Here is a 20,041-nt window from a genome sequence, read left to right as displayed (position 1 = left end):
CCCATCATTACTGAGGACCACTGCAGGGGTAGGAAGTCAAGCGCTGAGTGTGCACACCCAGAATCTTCTCTGCAGGTTGTATTTGTGTATACAGTCTTCCTATTACTTTCTTTAGTTATGATTTGGCTCTTTTGTGGGGCTATTTCATTCCCTGCTGTGAAAAGGAGAGGAGGCCATGGGATAGATAAAGATGTCTGTTGAAGAAGAGGATCTGAAGGCTCCTTGAGCTGTGTCCACAGGGTTTAAGCTGGCCTTGCAGAGAAGGAAAGACCAGATAGGTTTAGCAGCACCCTCTCTCCTGAGTCAGGGAAACAGGCACAGCACTAAGGGAACTCAAGGAGCTGATGTCCTCACCTGTTCTTGGTCTCCCTCTGTGGCCCTGCCTGTCCTTGAGCTCCCTGGGGGCAGCAAGGTCGTCTCTGCCTTATCCCCACCACTGGGCTGGGCACATCAAGCTCTCAGTGAATGTTTTCCTAAATGGATGATTGGAAAAACTATTCCTTGTCCAAGATGAAGTAACTTTACTCATATTTTACTACCCTTATAAATTCACAAGAGTGTAGGTGGCTCTTAAGTCCCTTCTTGAACACCCAAGGACGTGGGGAAGCATTGTCCCAGGAGGACATTTTTTATCTGGGCTGCTTTGATGTGGCCAAAGAGCTAGTGCTCAGCAATGCCATTGACTTCAGCAATCCTACTGACCTCCCTCTTACTAGTGAAAGGCCTTGGGATAATAAGGAAGCATGTGGACAGTAATCCTCTAATGGAGACATGGATGGTTCACATGTGAACTACAAGGCATGTGTCTTAAGGCTTCTGTAGCAGGTTGTAGGGATTATAACTCTGATGAGGCAAATGAATCATGACAACCATGTAGAATGATCCATCCTCTATTCACTAAGCTGATGGTGGTGAAGCCAAAGCAAGAGTAATTTATGATTTGAAAGCAGAAATAGCAGTATTTCCAAACCTCCCCCAGCTCAGGACAATGCTGACGATGCCCTGACGGGACAGCGACCCGTTCTGGGACACCTCGGCCTGCAATCACACAGCAGAGTGAGTGTGGCCAGGCTTTACCTGGGGGTCAGGTGTTTGGGTGGATGCTGAATCAGAGCCCTCAGTCAACTTGATCACTGAGTTTGATGCCAAATTTTAGGAACCAGGAAGAGCTCACTCAGAAGACCACCAGTAGTTGGCAAATGACATCAACCTATGAAAACAGAAGGGACCTACATTCTTCATATTCGAAGGGCTCACATAATTGAGACCCCCAAACCAAGCTTGGGGTCACTACCCTGGAGCAGTCTCACCACACTGCCAGGTGAGGAGGTGGCCAGGTGTGGCAGAAGCCCCCTCACCTGGGATCACATCTGGCTAGTGGGCTCAGATACAAACAACAAGGGCTACTAAGGGAGCGCCTGGGTGGCTCAGTTGGTTAAGTGTCTGCCTTCAGCTCAGGTCATGATCTCAAGGTTGTGGGATCAAGCCCCACATCAGGCTCCTTGCTCAGTGGGGAGCCTGCTTCTCCCTCCCTCTCTGCCTTCTGCTCCACCTGCTTGTACTCTTTCTCTCTTTGTCAAATAAATAAATGAATAAAGTCTTTTTTAAAAAAAATAAGGGTGGCTAAGTATTTAATGGTGTGGTGTGCAAATTAAGTGGGAGGGATTTTATACATATGTTTTTTATATATACTGGAAAGAAGAGAGGCAGGGGCTCTGGGCATGCTCAAGTGTCTGGATTAGAGTTGGAAGGATGATGATATCAAGTGGATGGGAAGAAATGGGAGCTTTTGGGTAATTCTAGGAGCAGCATAGGTAGCCAAGCTGGGTGCCATATCGAATCTGAGCCTCGATCTCTTGCCAGTTTGTTTCCTTATGTGCCGTGTAATTCCTTTGTGTGAGCTCATCTTCAGTAGGAATCATTTTCTCTGGGCATCCCAGGTGCCTGGGTTGTGGGGCATATCTCGGGGAAGGTTCGAGTCTGCCTCTGTTGGTTCCCATTGATTTTAAACCAGTTTATACATTGATTTCTCTGATTGTGGTTTCCACTCTGTGAAAGTGATGGGAATTTGGACCCCACATATTCACTTGGCATCAGCTTGGTTTTCGATCTTTTGCAAATTATCTTTTCTCTACCCAAATTATTGTCCTGCTGTCATTCCATCACCATTCGCCCAGCTGGTGGGTGGGGACCATTAGCCCTTTTAAGCCACCAACTGTATGTAGGGTCTTGTTTCTGGTCCCAGCCACCCAGGAGTCCATGGCCTTCACATCTTGCCTCTTCTTGGGGTTTGGGACTCCAGCCATCTGGATTCAATTCCCCTTCAGCACACACTCACCACCCTGGCTTTGAATTTGCACTCGTTTTTGAAATCTGGGCTATCCCGTTTCTTTCAAGTGCAGCTGTGATTTCAAATTGTTTTATTGTATTTTATACAATGTGTGGGTATATACATATGTGTGTGGGAGGGGGCTGCCTATATCAGCTCAGACCAAAATCCCTTAGTGTTGTAATTAGCTGTCACCACTGTCTTTCCCACTGGCTGCAGGACACCATATCTTAGTGTAGACACTCAATAAATTTCTGTGAATGAGTGAGAGAATAAGCCTGTGATTCTTTAGTACCACTTCCTAATTATCTCCTGGCTATAGCTATCAGACATTAGGGTTTTAAAAAGACAGCAAAGACAGAAATGGAGGACCAAGAAGACAAATTTATAACAATGAAATCTTGTTATAATACCCATAGATTTAGGGATCATGCATATTTTACTTCCTAATGACAGAATTTAATACTGAAAGTACTAACTGGAAAGAACTATCAGTAATGGAAATCTTTAATACTGCCGTAGAGCCCAGCAAGAGAGAATCTATTCTCATAAACTCTGGGGGATGGTGACAGAAGAGTAGACGGGCAGCGCTTGCATTTCATCTACAAGAATCCCAGGCATTTTGCTGTGTGAGTCCTGGCTGGCCTTCACGGACAGGCTCGCCTTTTACCTCTGGTCCATGTGGTTTACCGTACAGATTTAAGGCCCCTTCCTTCCCCCCCCTCCACGTGCTGAGCTGCTGCCCACCGTGCCCTCCCCCCGCCGAGAGCCAGTGCCCTAACCTGTCCGTTCCCTTAGCATGTGACCACACCTGGGCAGCATCGGGCACCCAGAGGAGACGGGGAAGGTTTAAGGGTTCCAGGAAATGTCTAGCAGCTGCGTGGACACGGAGGCCTCTGGGGCCGGGCAGGTGGTGGGCGGGAGCCTCTTCTCTCCAACACGCGGAGCCAAACCTCCCAGGCTCCCTGGTGGTGTGAGGTCTCAGGCAGCCCAACTCGGATTAGCACCATCCGAAGCTCCGAGCACTTTTCCATTTGCCATGGAGCCGACTAATTTAATGAAGCCGTCACAGCGCACACCTCAGGGCTTATTGGAAAAGGACTGGAGCACAACATTATTTCACAGCAGTAGATTGCATCATTTTCATTTCACGGCCTTCCAATGGGAAATAATAAAACAAAATTACAAACATAATGAAGAAAGAAAGGAGGGGAAAAAAAAAACCCACAACCAAAACCTTGGGTGAGAGACACATCCTCCGTGCTGCGACAGGGCTGGTTACCTTATTCATTTGCGCCAGTAAATATTATCTGGCTTCCCTTGGCAGGAAGGAGCAGCCCCGGATGCCTCCACCTGCTGCTGAAGATAACAGGCTGCAATAACTCACCGTCCAGCCAGGAGTGCTCAGCACCCCTGCAGAAGGCTCACTGCGTGGCCTTGAGAGAGGCTCCAGCTTCCGAGGGCACCTCCCGCCCTGGGCCAGCCGCGGCGCTGGGGTGAAGGGCCTTCGGTGACGGCAGGGCAGGCTGGGAGGGCAAGCTGGGGGGCTGCGGGCGTGCGCTGTGTGCCCGGTGCCTCTCCGCACCTGCTGGGAGATAGCATCCCCAGAACCGGAGGAAAGAAAAGGAGTCCCCGCCCCCATCCTTCTCCGCAGGGTGCTTCAGTGTGACAAGGTGAGCTGACAGCCAGAGGCTAAGTAGGAGAAGACGGACAGAGCAAGCTCGGTTCCAAGAGTGTTCTCATTCATCCCGGGTGGGGGTGTAAGATCAAGGGAGGCAGCCGGCTCAGCCGGGCCTTTTATTCTTTCCGGCAGGCCTGTCCTTCAACTTGAGGAGATGCCCTGGGCCTGTCCCCACATGGAGAGACCGAACCCCTTCACTCCACCCATACCCAGGTCCTCTCCTGCCCTTTACTGAAAATAACTTTTCTCCTCTGTGAATGCAGGAATTTGAGGCCATGTGGAATGAGCTGCTGCCTTCCGGCCGGTAGCCTCCTTTGAAGCCGACCCCTCACCTGTGCCTTGGGCCCCCGCCAGCCCTCTTGCTCCTTCAGGTAATGCTGCCCCTTCAGCCAACCCTTCCCCATTCACTGCACAGTACCCTAATTTCTCTTACCCTGACGTAGAGGAAAAAGCCTCCCCTTGAGCCTGATCTCCCCCTCTCCTTTGATCAACATGCTCCTCTAAAGTACCGCAGTTAGCCCCACGGACTGGGGTCAGATAAAGTAGGTTCAGATCCTGGCTCCTCCAGTTCCTGGCTGTGTGACTAGGGACAAATTACTTGACTTCTCTGAGCTCAATTTCCTCTTCTGTCAATGGGACAATAGTCCTACCTATCTCATCATTTTAGTGTGAGATTAAGTGAAATGTGGAGTTCTCAGCACAGAGCCAGGAACATAGCATATAAATGTTTGTTGTCATTATAGTTTTATTGTGAGGTTTGAACATCCACGTCCAGAGCAGAGAGCAGAGTGTTGAAGGCTGAGCTCAATCCTCAGAGGTCACGTTGAGGGTAGGCTGGACCTGAGACTTGCCTGTGTGATTGCCCAGGGTCATGGAGGACCCGACCCCCGGCAGCACGGCTCTTGGGTTTGGAATTGGTGACGAGCCCAGGAGGGGAAGGAAGCGGAGGAGAGCAGTGTGGGAAATGCGGTCCCTCTCGCCAGTCTTGGCCCTTTGCTCCCTGCAGCTCTTGATTGTTCCCCGCACCAGGTGTTTCGTCGGCTTCTGTGTTCGTTCCAGCCTGTACCCACTGCTCCGATCTGTGCCCTGTGTGCCAGCCCGTGTGTGCCACAGTCCGCGCTGAGCCCCATGGGGAAGCCGTGCCGCCAACAGTGTCCTGATTCAGGAGAACCAAAGACAAGCATGCGAATCACAGAGGCTGGCCGAGCACGTCCGGCCTGGCCCACACCCCCAGAGGCTCCCCCTTGTTCTCAGAGACGGTCACACCACACCCCAACACCCAGAAAATAGCTCAGCCCTGCTTCCTACCCTCGGCTCTCATAATGACCTGAATTCTGCCTCTCTTTGCTCACCAGCCTGGCACCTGCACGATTTTCAGTTTGGGAGGTTCCCCCTGAAGCTGTCAGAATACTGCATCCAGCACCCCATGCCCTGAGCTTCCACCTGCCTTCAGGTGGGGTCCCCTGCTCAGGGAGTGGGGACTGATCTCTCACTAACTGGGGGTGCAGGTGTTCTAGAACTACAAATGGTTTTATAGGACCCTCAGTCTTGAACAAGGAGGTGGGATGTTAAGGACCCAAAGCAGTGCAGACAGAATGTTGTGTCAGAAAAGAAGTTCAAAGAAAGAACTCAGGTTCAAAGTAAGACAAGACCCCATGTGAGATGAACTTGAAGCATAAGTGAGATTTCAAAAATGATGGAGAGGGGGATGCGTGCTCGGTGATAAAAACAGCTGAGCAAAGACACAGAGAAATAAGACAAGATGGGTCTTTTTCAGGGAGTATGGAGAAGGTCAACCAGCCCATGGTGTAGAAGACACAGAAGAGAGTGTGGGTCAGAGAGAGAGACTCAAATGCCAGGCAGAAGATTCTGAACTTGATTGGGCAGGTAGCTGTGAGCCACTGAAGGTGGTAAAGAAAGAGAGTAATATTGACTAGAGTGGAAGAGGAGGAAGATGGATTAAGTAGCAGGAAGTAAGGAGCTTTGGAGGTGAGATTCTGTGAAGAAGGGCCTATTAGAGATTCCAGAAATAGTCCGAGGGAGATTACGAGGCCTAAACCATGTCACCGACAGAGTGGAAGGTAGACCGTGATTCTGAGTGACTGTGGTGGCGGCCATGGGAGGAGAGCAGAAGGTGAGGGGAGCAAGGGGGAAGAATGGCCTCTATGCCAAGGGGATCCCGTTCTGCCTGCTGAACAAATGCCCTCAGAGTCCCATATTTAATTGTTCTATTTGAGTTTCTGATAACAAGGCTTAATTAGTTAATTATAAAAACATTTTAGACACACAAAAGAAGAACAGTAGCATAGCAAACCACTTACACAGCACTTAACTCTGGGCTCGGCATTGTTCTGAGAGCTTTAAAGATTTTAACTGAGTCAATCCTCATGAAAGTAATAGCTATGTGATAATAATACTACTATCATCTCTCTGTCTTAGGAATGAGTAACTTGGGGGCCGAGAAAGTTAAGTCATTTACCCAAAGTCATACAACTGGTAGTAGACGTGAGATTTGGGTCTAAGGAGTCCGCTCCAGAGTTCTGGGTTCCTAACAACTAGGCTCTGCTGCTCCTCCCATTCAGGATAAAATCACAAATACTTGTGTTCCTGCCAGAAAGAAAATAATGGTTGGAGCTTTAAATTAAGTAGTTCTGCACGTTGAACAACTGGTGAGCCACACTGACCTCAGATTCATTCACCCACCAACTATTTCTTAGGTAAAGAAGGGAGAAAGGAATTAGCATTTAGTGAGCTGTTATTATGGCCGACTGTATGCCTATGTGCTCTGCAGTCCCTGTTTTATTGGATGCTAACAGCAGTCTGCTGAGATAGGTATTATCCTCATGATTTCACAGATGAGGAACTTGAGTCTCAGAGAAGTTAAATAATGGGTCAAGGTTGCCCAACTTTTATAAGTGGCCATGCTGCCTTGCAAAGTACATGGCAGGTCAGCCCCCCAAATGTATATGGAGATCACCAAGCAGTAAGCATTTACTAGGCATCTGTTATATGGCCGGCACTATGTCCGGAGCTGGCCACCAGGCCTTGCCTTCGAGAACAGCAAACGGAGGAGAGAAACAGGTTTCATTTTCGGGAGAGTTGGAACAGGGGGACGATGTGCTCCCAGCTGTTGCAGAGGTCACTGGGGTGTAAGGGGCACCAAGGAGGGGATGAGAAAGCTTCGTAGGGGATGGGATGGCCAAGACGACCAGAGGAAGAGAGCGTGCAGTCCCAGCCCCAGGAACCCACTTTGGCTTCTCCACACTGTCTTTCAGTACCTGCTTCAACCTTGGCTGTAATAAAATGGGCTCATTATCGGGCGCCTGGTGGCTCCGTCGGTTAAGCGTCTGCCTTCGGCTCAGGTCATGATCCCAGGGTCCTGGGATTGAGTGCCGCATCGGGCTCCCTGCTCAGCAGGGAGTCTGCTTCTCCCTCTACCCCTCCCCTCTGCTCATGATCTCTTTCTCACATACACTCTCTCTCTCAAATAAATACAATCTTTTTAAAAAATGGGCTCATCATCTTTATGAACCTTGGACAATTTGTTTTGGGGTTGGAGAAGAATGTGGAACTAAAGGAAGACAGAGTCAGCCCCTAGGAAATCCCTTCTAGGCTCCCTAGCACGAGGGGCGTGGGGAGGCTAGCTGTCCCCTGTGTCCCCATGGTACCCTTGTGTCCTCATGGAACACCTCGGGTCCGCCTATGCTCCCGTGTTCCCACGGCGCCCTCTGCAAAGCTGATGCAGCCCTTCCTGCATGAGCTGCGCTCCCGTTGATATTTCTGCCCTCCCACTGCCATTTCTTTGTAAGACCCTTGAAGGATGGGGCCCGCACTGCATCTGGCAGGGTCTGGCTCTCAGAGTGGACTTGCTGAACCTGCTGAACCTTCTGAACCACCCTGAGTGGCCCGAACCAGATTTTCCAGATGAAGCCACTCGTTCATTTGCTCCCCCATGTCTAGTAGCCAGCCAGGATCGTATGCATCTTTCTTTCCAGAACAGGCCTTTGGCAACTTGGACAGCACAAAGAGGCCATAGTTCATTCTAACCACCAAGAATTCTTTCTGTTGGATCATGAAGCAAATTAAAAACTCTCAAATCTAGCCTCTGCTGATGGAAAATTGGCCCTTCTGTCCTGCTGCCCTGGGGAACTGATGCTACAAACTTAACAGGAATCTAGAGCATTCAGAAGCTGCCTTGAGGGAATTCCCGGCTGCCTTCGGGGTTATACGGCCCCCCTGAGCAGGACTGGCCCATCTGAGAATGGCAGGGCAGTAGGCCAAGAGTCCGGAGGGATGACCACGGACTGCCCTCCCCTGCGACAGGTGGCTTTGGGACATCCTGACCAAGTGGACTTCGGCGTAACAGCCTATCTGTGAAGTGGGGCCTCGAGAGGGGAACTTTTAAGAGGCAAGGAGGGCGCTGGCACACATTCCAACCACAAGACAGAATCCGCCCTCCAGAACCAGAAGCTCCCAAGTGGGAACACATCTTGAAGATCGGGTCCCTGCACCTGCTGGCGATCCCGTGCAGCCAGTCGGGAATTCTCTGTTATAATACAAAGTCATTCCTCGGAAAACGGGTTTGATTACCTGTGCCTCTTCTCTAGCTGTTCTTTCTCATTGCAACAGCCCAACTGCATGGCCTTCAATTCTGTTTTTCTATAGTAGAATGGAAGAAAAGTCCAGACTCCTGAGCATGAACAGAACTTGGAAAGAGGGTTTCCAGTCCAACTCCAGCTTCTTGGCAAACCTGAACCCAAATCATCACAGCCACTTCCATTTTGAAATGTCTTTAGAAATTGCGCTCAAACCAGTACTTAGCAGGTCCCTACTTCGTGCAGTTAGCCAGGTCTTCTGAGGCTGCGGTGGAATAAAATGCCCCCGCGCTGCCCGGGACGGCCCTGCAAGGAAGGTGTTGCTTTCCTTCCTCGCCTGCAGAGCAGGACTCCGTGTTTCTGAGCAGTGCTGTAGCCGGTCCGAGGACACCCAGTTAAGCGCCGATAGCGGGGCCCAGCAGGGCTGAGACCCACTTCTTTCAGCTCCAGATCCCAGGCCCCTGTGCTGGTTCCCTTTCTCCCAAGAAAGTTTACCTTTTGAAAATCTAGTCAAGAAAAACAGAACGGTGTTCTATATAGTGTAAGAAGTTCAAAATGTCACACATTGTAAAAGTTATCTTTTCTGTTCATGATGAGAAGAGCTGAGGTTTTGAACTGATAATGGCTGAGCCACTCGGATTGCAAGAGAAAAGAGAGGTCGCTCAGGGCTATACCAGCTATCTTTGTCTTGCTAAAACATTTAATTTTTTTTTACATTTAATTTTTTCTTTATCAGAGGAATACTAGTTTGAAGTAATGTTTACATACAGAGATCTCCTATCCCGCATGCACTCCCTTTCCCCAGAGGCATCCATCCTTCACACTTGTAGGGTTTTCCCCTGGCATTTACCTCTATAATTGAATATTATACAGCTGTTTCTTGAAATATCAATTGTAGACATTATCTATTGACTTTGTGCCATGGGAGATAAGGACTTCGTTTTTCCACACCACTGCTCACTTTTCTCTCCTTTTATCCCAGTGACATATTTATAAAATAAATTTTGGCAAAATCAATAATCAGCACTTACACACTGAGCCAAATGGTAAGTTACGACCAAGCTCCTTTCTTATACAATCTTTTGTTTTTCCTGGAATTAATAATTGCTTCATCTTTTTTATTTCCCTGGTTTTCTGTGAACCTCTCACACTTTTCTCCAAATCTTCCAATATAATAATACTTGCTATGATTTCAAGCAAACCCTCATTCCCTTTTATTTCCTTCTTCTTTCCTTAAGAATTTTCACTCAAGAGGCTCTCTGTTCAAGTGTCCCAATGTTTCTGGTTGCACTCTCTGCAGGTTGCATGACATCCTGAGGATTCTCTTCTCTAATCTCTAATTTTGGTTCCCCTCTTTCCTGGATCATAGGTCTTATTTCTTGATTTCCTTTCTTTCTTTCTTTCTTTTTTTTTTTTTTCTCCCTAGACAACATCCTAGAGTACATTCCTGAGAATGGGAGGTTAACTTTCCGAATTTGAATTGGTAAAGGTAAAATTCTTGAATGTAAGAATGTCTTTATTCTACTTCACATGTATTCCATACTTTGGTTGTGTATAAAATTGTCAGGTGAAAGTCATTTTTCATCAGCATTCTGAAAGCATGCTGTCAGGAACTGTCTGAGACTTGGCCCTACTTGCAAGCTGACAAGCCGGCCTTCCACAGTTTCAGGGAAACTGACAGGAGGCACAAGACCCCTGGGTCAGAGCTAAAGGATAATTTATTACTCACAGTGATGGGAGAAGCCAGAATATCAGCAGTTTTTGCCCTGGTTCCCCTAACCCCAGTTCTCACAGGGGACAGAAATAGGGCCAAGTGACACCTGCCCACACAAGGCCGGGGGGGGGGGGGTTGGATTACAGCAGAAGAACCCTGAGCTTAGGGAACCTAAATCTTTTATAAGGGGCATGTCTGCCTTGGGCTCTGGAGGGAAATGCTATTGCCATCTTCCAAAGCTGTTCACTCCACAAACATGCTTCAAGAGATAGCCCAAAACAAGGAGAAGTCAGTGCCTCCCTCACGAGACATTCAGAAGTGCAGGAGACACAAGGTAAATCTCTGCCGAAACTTGTTTCCTCGCCTTCTAGCTTCCGCTGCTCTCCTGAGTTTCCACTGATATCGGTGCAGTCATTTCCTTTAGTTTCTTGCCTTTTTTCCCCCTCCCTGGAAGATTTTGGACCATCTCCTTATACCTGGTCTTCTGATACTTCCAAATATCAATTTGGAGATTCCTATATCCTACACTTCTGGAGATATTTCTGATACTATTTCTTTGGTTATTAGATGGTTTCTTTCTCCCTTGTACTCCCTCATGGAATTCCCTAGCTTTCTTTGGATTTGTTTGTTTGCTTTGTTCTCTGTCTTGTAGTTTGGAGGGTTTCCTCAAATTTCCTCCCCACTGTGGATGTAAGGGTATATTTAAGAATGAGACACTAAAACAGCCTGACATCCTGTGTGCATGGACAGGGCATGCCACCTAGTGAGCTGAACCACAGGGTGACCAAAGTGATCTGGTCTTTTCATTGTGGGGGGATTCCCATGGTCAGTAACAGTAGGTGTTTGCTCTTGGTTCCTCTAGTTTCTCTAAAGAACAATCTAATGTCAGGCTTGGATTTCTGGATGTAAGTCAGGGGAAGAGAGCTGAGGCTACCACATTTCAGTAAGCATATTTTTATGAAGGGAGAGAAATAAATGTGTGATAAACCAACTCCCCATAACACTTGTGTCCTCCAGTAGTCCTACCCCCATCCCCACTGTCTCAGGGGGTGGACCTTAGCTTAGAGCTTGAGACTCTTATTACCGTGTAGAGGAAATTTGCTAGAAATTGATCAAATCAGCAGGTTGTATGATTCAAATACTCACGACTGACACTAACTGTGCTGTCTCGTGCAGACATTTGCCAGTCTTCATGGGTCGCTCTGGGGAGAATATCTGGTGCAGGACATTCTCAAGAGAGATCCTGAGGTCCTAGTGGAAACATTTCTGCCTGGAGCTTTCTGAAGAAAATGACTGCTTTTCCTTTTTCTTTTTATGTCATTTGACCTTGGTTTCTTGATCCTCAAGGTAGTGTTTGCCCTTTTTTAAAAAAATCTTTCTTCACAAAGTGTTTGTGAGCTCCTCACACTTAACTTTCTGAGCTCCTTGCAGACCTCCTGCCTCTTGTTAAAACTTCATTCAGTCTTAAGTTTCAAGGTCACTTCCTTAGTCATCACCTGCACATGAGCTCGCAGAGCAGGAAAGCCCATAATCTCTTTCAGCAGTGCATCTGACTTACTCTATCCGAATCTCAGTGGCTGGCGTCTGGGAACCAGTATTTGAGAAAGTCCGCTAAGTGATTCTGGTGTCCTCCTAGTTGACGGGATCTGTATACTCTTGCCTGTCATGACTAATGCCTGAATTTGGAGTTCTGATTACCTCTGCCACATGTCCCTATCCCACATATCTGCCCACTTGAACCTCTGCCAATCCACTGCCCTGGCTGGATAGAGCCTAAACGCCGGACCCTAAACTTTGCATCACCACCCCAACTATGGTCCTCCCACCCTGACTCTTTTCTGTCCTGACCCCGGCCCCTGGTCTCAGGTTGGCTTTGTGGACTCACTTGTCCTCACCAAGACTCACGTCCTCCCTCCCCCCTCCCCCACTACCCCACCACCACCCACATACCCACATCCTGGTATCTTGCCCCACTCTGTCTGGACCATCCGGATCTGCCCATGCCATGGTCCCATAAATAGAAAGGATGCTATTGGGTGTTTCAATATTCAGTCTAATGAGAGATGCAGACAAAGAACACTAAGGAGGAAGACATGGCTTCCGGTTGGCGTTGCAAGGGGCGTCACACTGAAACAGGACTTCAGCCAGGCTTTTTTATATTCATGGAGGAGAGCGAAGTCAAATCTAGAAAATACTTACCAAATGCCTCCTGCTATCACAATACAGGTACAACTGTAATTACTGTTCCTACTGATAATCATATATGTTATTGAACCCTCCTCTAAGATAAGCCCTGCATATATGCATGTGTGTGTATACATATACACCTGTATATATATTTACATATATTACTAGAGATTTTTCAACAACCCTGCAAGGCATGATTATCCCCATTTTAGAGATGTGAGCAATGAGTCATAGAGAATTGTTCTCTCAAGACTAGTAAGTGCTCAAAGGAAGCCTGACGGCCCAGTCTCCTGACTGGTTTCTTTCCCCCTTGCTGTGGGCTCCTGCCGTTTCCCTGTAATTAATGCATCAGCTCCTCCCTCTGAGAGAAGCAGCCTCCCCTCTCTCTTCCCAGGGAGACATCTGCAAATAAAACTCAAATCAAATCACTCTGTGTCTCCCCCTCAGCATGTCGACCTCAGGCTCCTCCCTTGCAGGTGTCCATTATCCCGGAAGGTGAAGTGCGGCTAATCGTGATAGTGATAATGGGGTGGCCAGGAGAGTGGTGTGAAAGGCGAGGTGGCACGGAAAGGCTGCAGGCCCATTTCACTCGACACCCCTTCTTTTCATCCCCCACGGCTGTCTGAGGCATTTGCTCAGAAACGGAAAACATTCATGGTTCGATGCAGCCCCAGATCTGAATTACTCTGTAAAAATTAAGTGCTTTTAGAGTTAGGCAAGCAAGAAAATATTTGACTTTTGTTCTACTGAAAGCCATTGTTAACATTTAAGATACAGAAAATAACCATACATTTGCACATCAGACTCTAGGATTTGCCAGCATGCTGGGGTACACAGCCTTTCAAGTGTGCAGTACATGAAAATCTAGGTTCATGGAAAAGTTAAACTACAGGAGATTATTTAACTCCTGACAAGAATGCCTCTGTACAGGAATTCCAATGGTTCGAAAACCTGAATCCTTCATCAGGCCCCACCACTTGCAGAACCTCTCTGCACCTCAGTGTTCGTGTCTGTAAAATGGAGAGGTGGGGGATGAGGGTATCTCACCTGTGCTGTGAGGCTGGCATAGGGGGCGGGGGGAGGCTGGCCGGCCGGGGGCAGAGGAAGTTCTGGTCTGGAAGTGGTACCCCAGGTGGTTGGGGGACCAGCCTCCCATCTAGATAAGCCACGCACAGTCTGCCCTTAGCCGCCAGTGAAATATGAGCCGTTCCATTATCCTGCACCGTATCCCCCTGCCGCCCTGCTATTCAGTTAAAAGTAAAGCTCCTGAGTACATTTTAATTTCTGATCATTAGTTACAAGATTTTCTTGTTAATTCTGATTCAGCAGATTTTGCTGAGACAGCTCTATTTTTTCCCCTTTTATTTTGGTCGTGCTGCACAGAGCCTGTTCAGAAAGACAATAAATCCGGGTGGCCAACCTCCCTCCTGGGGATGAATCATCTGCAACTCTGTAAAGGACACAGCCAAGAGGCTGGTGACAAGGAAGGATTCTCCTCCCCGGCTTCTTTACAGGTGACTCTAGGGGACCTTTGGGATTCTGGCTCCTGGATACAAACCCGCCCCTGGATTACATGAGGGATAACAAGATTCCCTACCAGAGCTCAATAGCAGGCAAATCAGGGGGACAAAATAGAACAACCCAGGACAACTCAGCAAAATCAGTTCCTGCTTTCTGCTGCTTTTATTAGATCACAGGTATCATGCATCTGAATTTGCTGTAGATTTATCTAACCTGGAGGCACCAACAGAATTTTGCAACCAGCAAAATTGGTTTGGGGCCCTGCACTTCCTCCTCCTTTCCTTCCTCGTGTAACTCTTTGTAGCCACTGACATGAGTAGATTTATTGTTCTCCTGGGGCTGGTAGGTAACCTCCTCCTGACCTTGGACCTAGGACAACAATATACTCATCCATGCTAAAATGTTGTCCGGGTCAGTTGTAATACCCTTCCCAGGGACCAGGGGTATTTTTAGACATTCTTGAGAAGAGCTAACACTCGTGGAGGTTTCAGCTTGTGCCGGGCACTCTTCCTAACGCTCTTTATATATTAACTCACTGAAATGCCATACCAACCCTGTGAGGTAGTTTTAATTATTATTCCCGGACACAGATGGGGAAACTGAGGCACAGAAAGGTTCCAGAGCTCTCTGTAGTCGCCCTTGTAGTGAGTGGCAGAACTGGGATTTGGTCAACCAGTTCCAGAGTCCATACCCTTAGCAACTGCACTTTACTGGTGAAACTTGATTTTGTCATAAGATATTGCCTGAGTGGCCTATTGGCAATAACAAGAGAGCTCCGTCTCAGGGGAGAGAGGGGACCTGGGTTAGACCTGTGACAGGAATGAGACTGGAGCTCGAGGAACAGACCTCGCTGTTCGGCCGAGAGGAAATCCTGTCTAACGGCATCCAATCCAGGGCAAGAGGGAGTGGCGCAGACAAGCAACCCACATCACGGAGGCTGAAGAGGATGGAAGGGTGTCCCAGACAGACAGATAATCTAGGGCAAGAGCCACTGGGCTGTGCAGCCATCAGGGACCACTGCAAGCAGAGCAGGCCGCAGGACCCAGGTTGGACCCCAAGCTGAGGTGGGCTTGAGCGCAGGAGTGAAGAGTGAGTTCGGAATCTCTGCCTCACCTCATATACAAAAATGAACTCAACATGAACCAATGACATAAATATAAGGGCTGAAACCATGAAACTCCTAGAAGAAAACAGAATATATTCCTAGAATATTCATGGCCTCAGTTTTGGTAATGATTTCTTGAATAGGGCACCAAAAGTACAGGTAACACAAGAACACAGATAAATTGGACTACATCAGAATTCAAAGCTTCTGTGCATCAAAGGGCACCATCAAGAAGGTGAAAAGACACCCTAGAGAATGGGAGAAAATATTTGCAAATCACATATCTAGTAAGAGTCTGGTATCCAGAATATATAAAGAGCTCTTACAACTCAACAACAAAGGGGCAAACAATCCAATTTTAAAATAGAGGAAGGAATTAATCAACATTTCTCCAAAGAAGGTCTACAGATGGCTAATGAGCACATGAAAAGATGCTCCGCATTGCTAGTCATTGGAAAACTACAAATCAAAAGCACAAGGAGATAGCCCTTCATACCCACTGGGATGGCTATCATCAAAAAAAACGAAAACAAGTTTGGACAACGATGTGGAGAAACTGGAACCCTTGTACCTTGCTGGTGAGAATGTAAACACTCAGCTGCTGTGGAAAACAGTTTGGTGGTTCCTCAAAAAGTTAAGCATAGAGTTTATCATAGGACCCAGGCATTCTGCTCCTGGATATATACCCCAAAGAGATGCAAAGAGCTACTCAAACAAATACACGCACACGTGTATTCATGGCAGCCCTATTCACCACAGCCAAGAATGAGAATGATAGGAATGTTCGGCAATGGATGAATGGACACACAAATTGCGTTACTTGTGTACAATAAGATGTTATTCCACATAAGAAGAAATATAGCACCAATAACTGCTATAATGAGGATGAAGCTCGAAAACATGATGCTAAGTGAAAAAAAGCCAGACGCAAAAGTTTTTATATTGTGTGATTCCATTTATATGAAATATCCAGAATAGGTAAATCCATAGAGACAGCAGATTGGTAGTTGCCAGGCAATGTGGGGAGAAGAAAATGAAAAGTAACTGCTTAATGGATGTGGAGTTTCCTTTTGGAGTGATGAAAATGTTTTGGAACAAGATAGTAGTGGTTATACAACATTATGAACGTACTAAATACTACTGAATTGCTCACTTGAAAATGATGAATTTTATATGATGTGAATTTCACCTCAATAAAAAAAAAAAAAAAAAGAATAAGTTAGGCCCCTATAATAACCATGGCACCAGGCAGGGACCAAGACAGGTTGCCAGGTACTTGAACAGAGGTATAAACGATGGGGGCCAAGTCTTTGGCACCAGGCAGAAGCCCAGGATATAGGGCCAGGGCTCCTGACCAGGTGTAGCCCTGGAAGAGGGTCAGGTGGCGGGCATAGCCAGCAGGGGAGATGGACTATCCCCAGCTGGGCAGGGAGGAACCTGGGATCCCTTTCCAGGTGGGCGGTTACCCCCAGCAGGGGGAGCAGAGGTGCGTAACCACGGGACGCGGAGCTTCCTGTGACGTGGGGCATTTCTGGCCTCCCTCCCTCAAGTTGCATTAGCCTGGAGGTTTAGATGAATGCATTTGGCTGATAATGGATCCCAAACACAAAGAAACAAGCAGGAGGAGTGGTGAGGGAGGGAATGTTCTGTTGCTGTTTAGAAAATGAACAAAACAGCTGGAGGTAAAGCTTTTGTTACAGGCTGCCATCTCTGATTCATGCGCCTTTGTAATCCTGACTAGGGTTTGAGGGAGCCAGGAAGAGCCATTAGTACTACCAGCATGGGGTTTATTAGAAGTAGACGGCCGTTTAGCAATGTCGGGAGCGTGCTGTCGTGCCCCCATGCCCAAGGTGGCGTGTTCACAAAGTGTGAGGCCCGACTGAGGGACTCTGGCTGCCAGCAGGGACTCGAGGGGAAGTGGGGTCAAGCCTGAACCGTGCGCAGAAGCATCCGCATCCGAGCGGAGCCTGGCTTTGAGGGCAATGAGTGGGAGCCCACTAACTTCCCTCTTGGCCATGAGCTGGGAGGAGCAGGAAAGGCTGGGAATTTTCGAAAAGGAACAATAGGACTTGGACACCTCCCACGCACCCCCCACCCCAAATCGGTCAGCTTCTTCTCTACCCTGACTCTAAAGCCAAGCTGAATGTTGCTGTTCCAGGGTGGAGGGCCTGGTGAGACTCCCGCCACTTCTTCCCGGGACTGCGCTGGTCCCTCCACAGTGGACCCTTCTCTCGGTCCCCACCTGCTGCCATCCTACCCCACCTGGAAGGCCAGCTTGCATGGTCCCCGTTTGGAAGTCTTTTTTTTTTTTCCGAAGGCAGACGCCTAACGACTGAGCTACCCAGGCGCCCCTGGAAGTCTTTCTTGATTGCCCACCCAGATGTGCTCTCCCTACTTCTAAATAACCTAGAACCTGCTTGTGTCTCTCTGTAGGCTTCTCCTGTTCTGTCTCACCTGGTTATTTCTGGACTTGTCTTATGCTCTTCGGTAGGCTGTATGGGTCCATCTCTGAATCATCTCCCAAGGCACACAAGAGATGATACGTGATTGAATGAAGGAATACAGAAATGAATGAATCCTTCCCGCCTGATCAAGTACAAGAGTCTCCAAGACACTTCTGACCCACCCAGGAATCCCTGGGCCACCCACTGTGTCTCGTGGTGCAGAAAGGCCATCCTCAGTGTTTTACTGAGGAAGTATGTGGGGAGGAAGGAGGGCAGAGGTTCGGGGGGCCAGGCCCTCTAGCTCTCTGGGGAGTACCCTGGCCTTCTGCTATCCCATCAAAGGGGCCTGGACTGGAAAGCAAAAATAAAGGGAGTGGGTGAGTCCTTTTTTATTTATTTTTATTTATTTATTTTTAATTTTATTTTATTATGTTATGTTAATCACCATGAGTCCCTTTTTATTAAAACCGAGACTGACTTAGTCCTAGGCATGCGGGGACTTCGGTTACATAAGCCACTGGGAATGGGGAGAGAGCCAGGAGCTGATGGGGATGAGGCCAGGCATAGCAGACTCGCGGTTCGTGTGGTCTGCCTGGGGTGGTGGTGGGGGGGCGGGGGGGGCAGGAGAAAGCCTCACGGTTCGTGTCGTCTCCCCGGGGGCAAGAGAAAGCCAGGTGGAGCTGGTAGTGTACGAGGCAAGGGAATGGTTTGCAAGACGTCCGGGCCCCCAGCCAGGTGAGCCAGGACTCTTGTTGGGGGTTCTCTCAGCACAGCTGCTCCTCCTTCTCATAAACGGAGCAACTCCAGCAGGCTGGGGAGGGGCAGGCCCCAACAGACCAGTCCCAGGCAAAGGATCTGCTCTGAGCGCAGGCAGATGCCCAGTAAGAGTGGGCGGGTTAACTCCTGACCCTGGGGGAGCTAGTGGCTGATGCTATGTGCCCGGCTGTGAGTGAGGACTGGTTCAGCTCTGATGGAGCCAGGATTACTGCAGATCTGGAGGGCTGGCAAAGGTGGGATTGCCCCCAGCACCCACCCCCGTGACCTTTCTTCCCTTGAGCCCTTTTCTCCCACCCTGAATTCCAAGAAACAAAGCAGGAAGGGAGAGAATCAAACCAGCAAAGGAGGAGGGGGGAATGGTAGAAGAGTAACAGGGGCAGGTTCTCAGGACCTAAAACGTGTATTCGATTTGGTAGACTCTTAAAAAATGACAAATGCAGCATTGGGTTTTGAGCCTTGCCAGCGATCATGCCAGCGAGTGGCCTGAGCCTAAGCTTAATCCTCCCTCGGGAAGTCAGCCTGCCCAGTCTGGAGCAATTGTATAGACGGGGTGGGGTGGAGTGGGGTTTGGGGTGGGGGGTGGGATGTCCCATAGAAGTACAGGCAGCCTCCTCCCAGCTCGTGTTTCTCTCTCTTCTCTGGCGAACCTGGCTGGGCTCCCCAGGCTGCCTCCCTCCCAACCTCCCCCCACTTCCAATTAAAACATCTATTCTGTATTTCCTGCATGCAGCACCCTTAATATTAGGTCTGAAAACAATTTGCAATCAGTTGTACTAATTAATCTAATTGAATTTAATTTCCCTTTCTTGGTGTTAGGGGTGAGCGAACTCCATATGCTGACTTATGTAAAGCAATATGCAAATTTGTATCTTGAGCCCAGAGCCCTGCAAATGTTTTTGATTACAAAAAAGGCTGTGCTGAGGCCGTCGGGAAATGAACCACGGCAGTTTCTGGCCTGACACCCCTGTATTCCAGCTGCCTGGGCACAGTACCCCCTCACTGTGCCCCCTGTAGCCTGGTCACCTTGCTCCTGCCCCAGACGGCACTGCTGGGTCCCTCCAAGGACTTCTTAGAAACCCGGAGACCGTATTTTCACTTTAACTCTTCAGAATCTGGGTTCCTTCCCTTTGTTATGCTGCTACTCCTCTCTCAGCCTCCCATTAAGCTCAAGGATGGATTCTAACTTTGGCTGGAAAGTCTGGGGAGCCCCCAGTTGGTGAGACATTCACTTGGGGAGGTGGTAGGTAGTGCTTTGCCGGCTGCCCCAGATCCCTCCAGCAGAGGGCAGGTGTAGGGCTTGGGGGGGGGAGCCCCAGGCAGGAACACCAGGCATGTGGCCCCAACTATCCCTCAGCTCCCGTGAAGAGGGAGTGGTATCACCCATAGATGAGAGTAGAGCAGAGGGTCGTGAGCCATGATTAGCCACGGCCAAGTCCCACAGTCCCTTGCAGAGCCCTGCCCCCAAGAGCTACCACACAGAGAAGTGCTGAGGACAAACATGGGCACCAGGGCTGCCAATCACCGAAGGGCTTTCATCCCTGGTGCTTTCACTCTATTAAAACCCAATGTCTTCATTTTGAGTTTGCTTTAAAATAACCCAGGGTGGGGAGAGGAGGATTGCACGTAGTAGAGAAAAAACAAGATGAGCCACGAGTTAAAAATTGCTGAAGCTGTGTAATGGCTCATTG

This window comes from Halichoerus grypus, chromosome 10 (genome assembly GCF_964656455.1).
Source record: "Halichoerus grypus chromosome 10, mHalGry1.hap1.1, whole genome shotgun sequence".
Lineage (NCBI taxonomy): Eukaryota > Metazoa > Chordata > Mammalia > Carnivora > Phocidae > Halichoerus > Halichoerus grypus.
The sequence above is the reverse complement of the archived record's forward strand: the minus strand, read 5'-3'. Positions refer to the sequence as shown.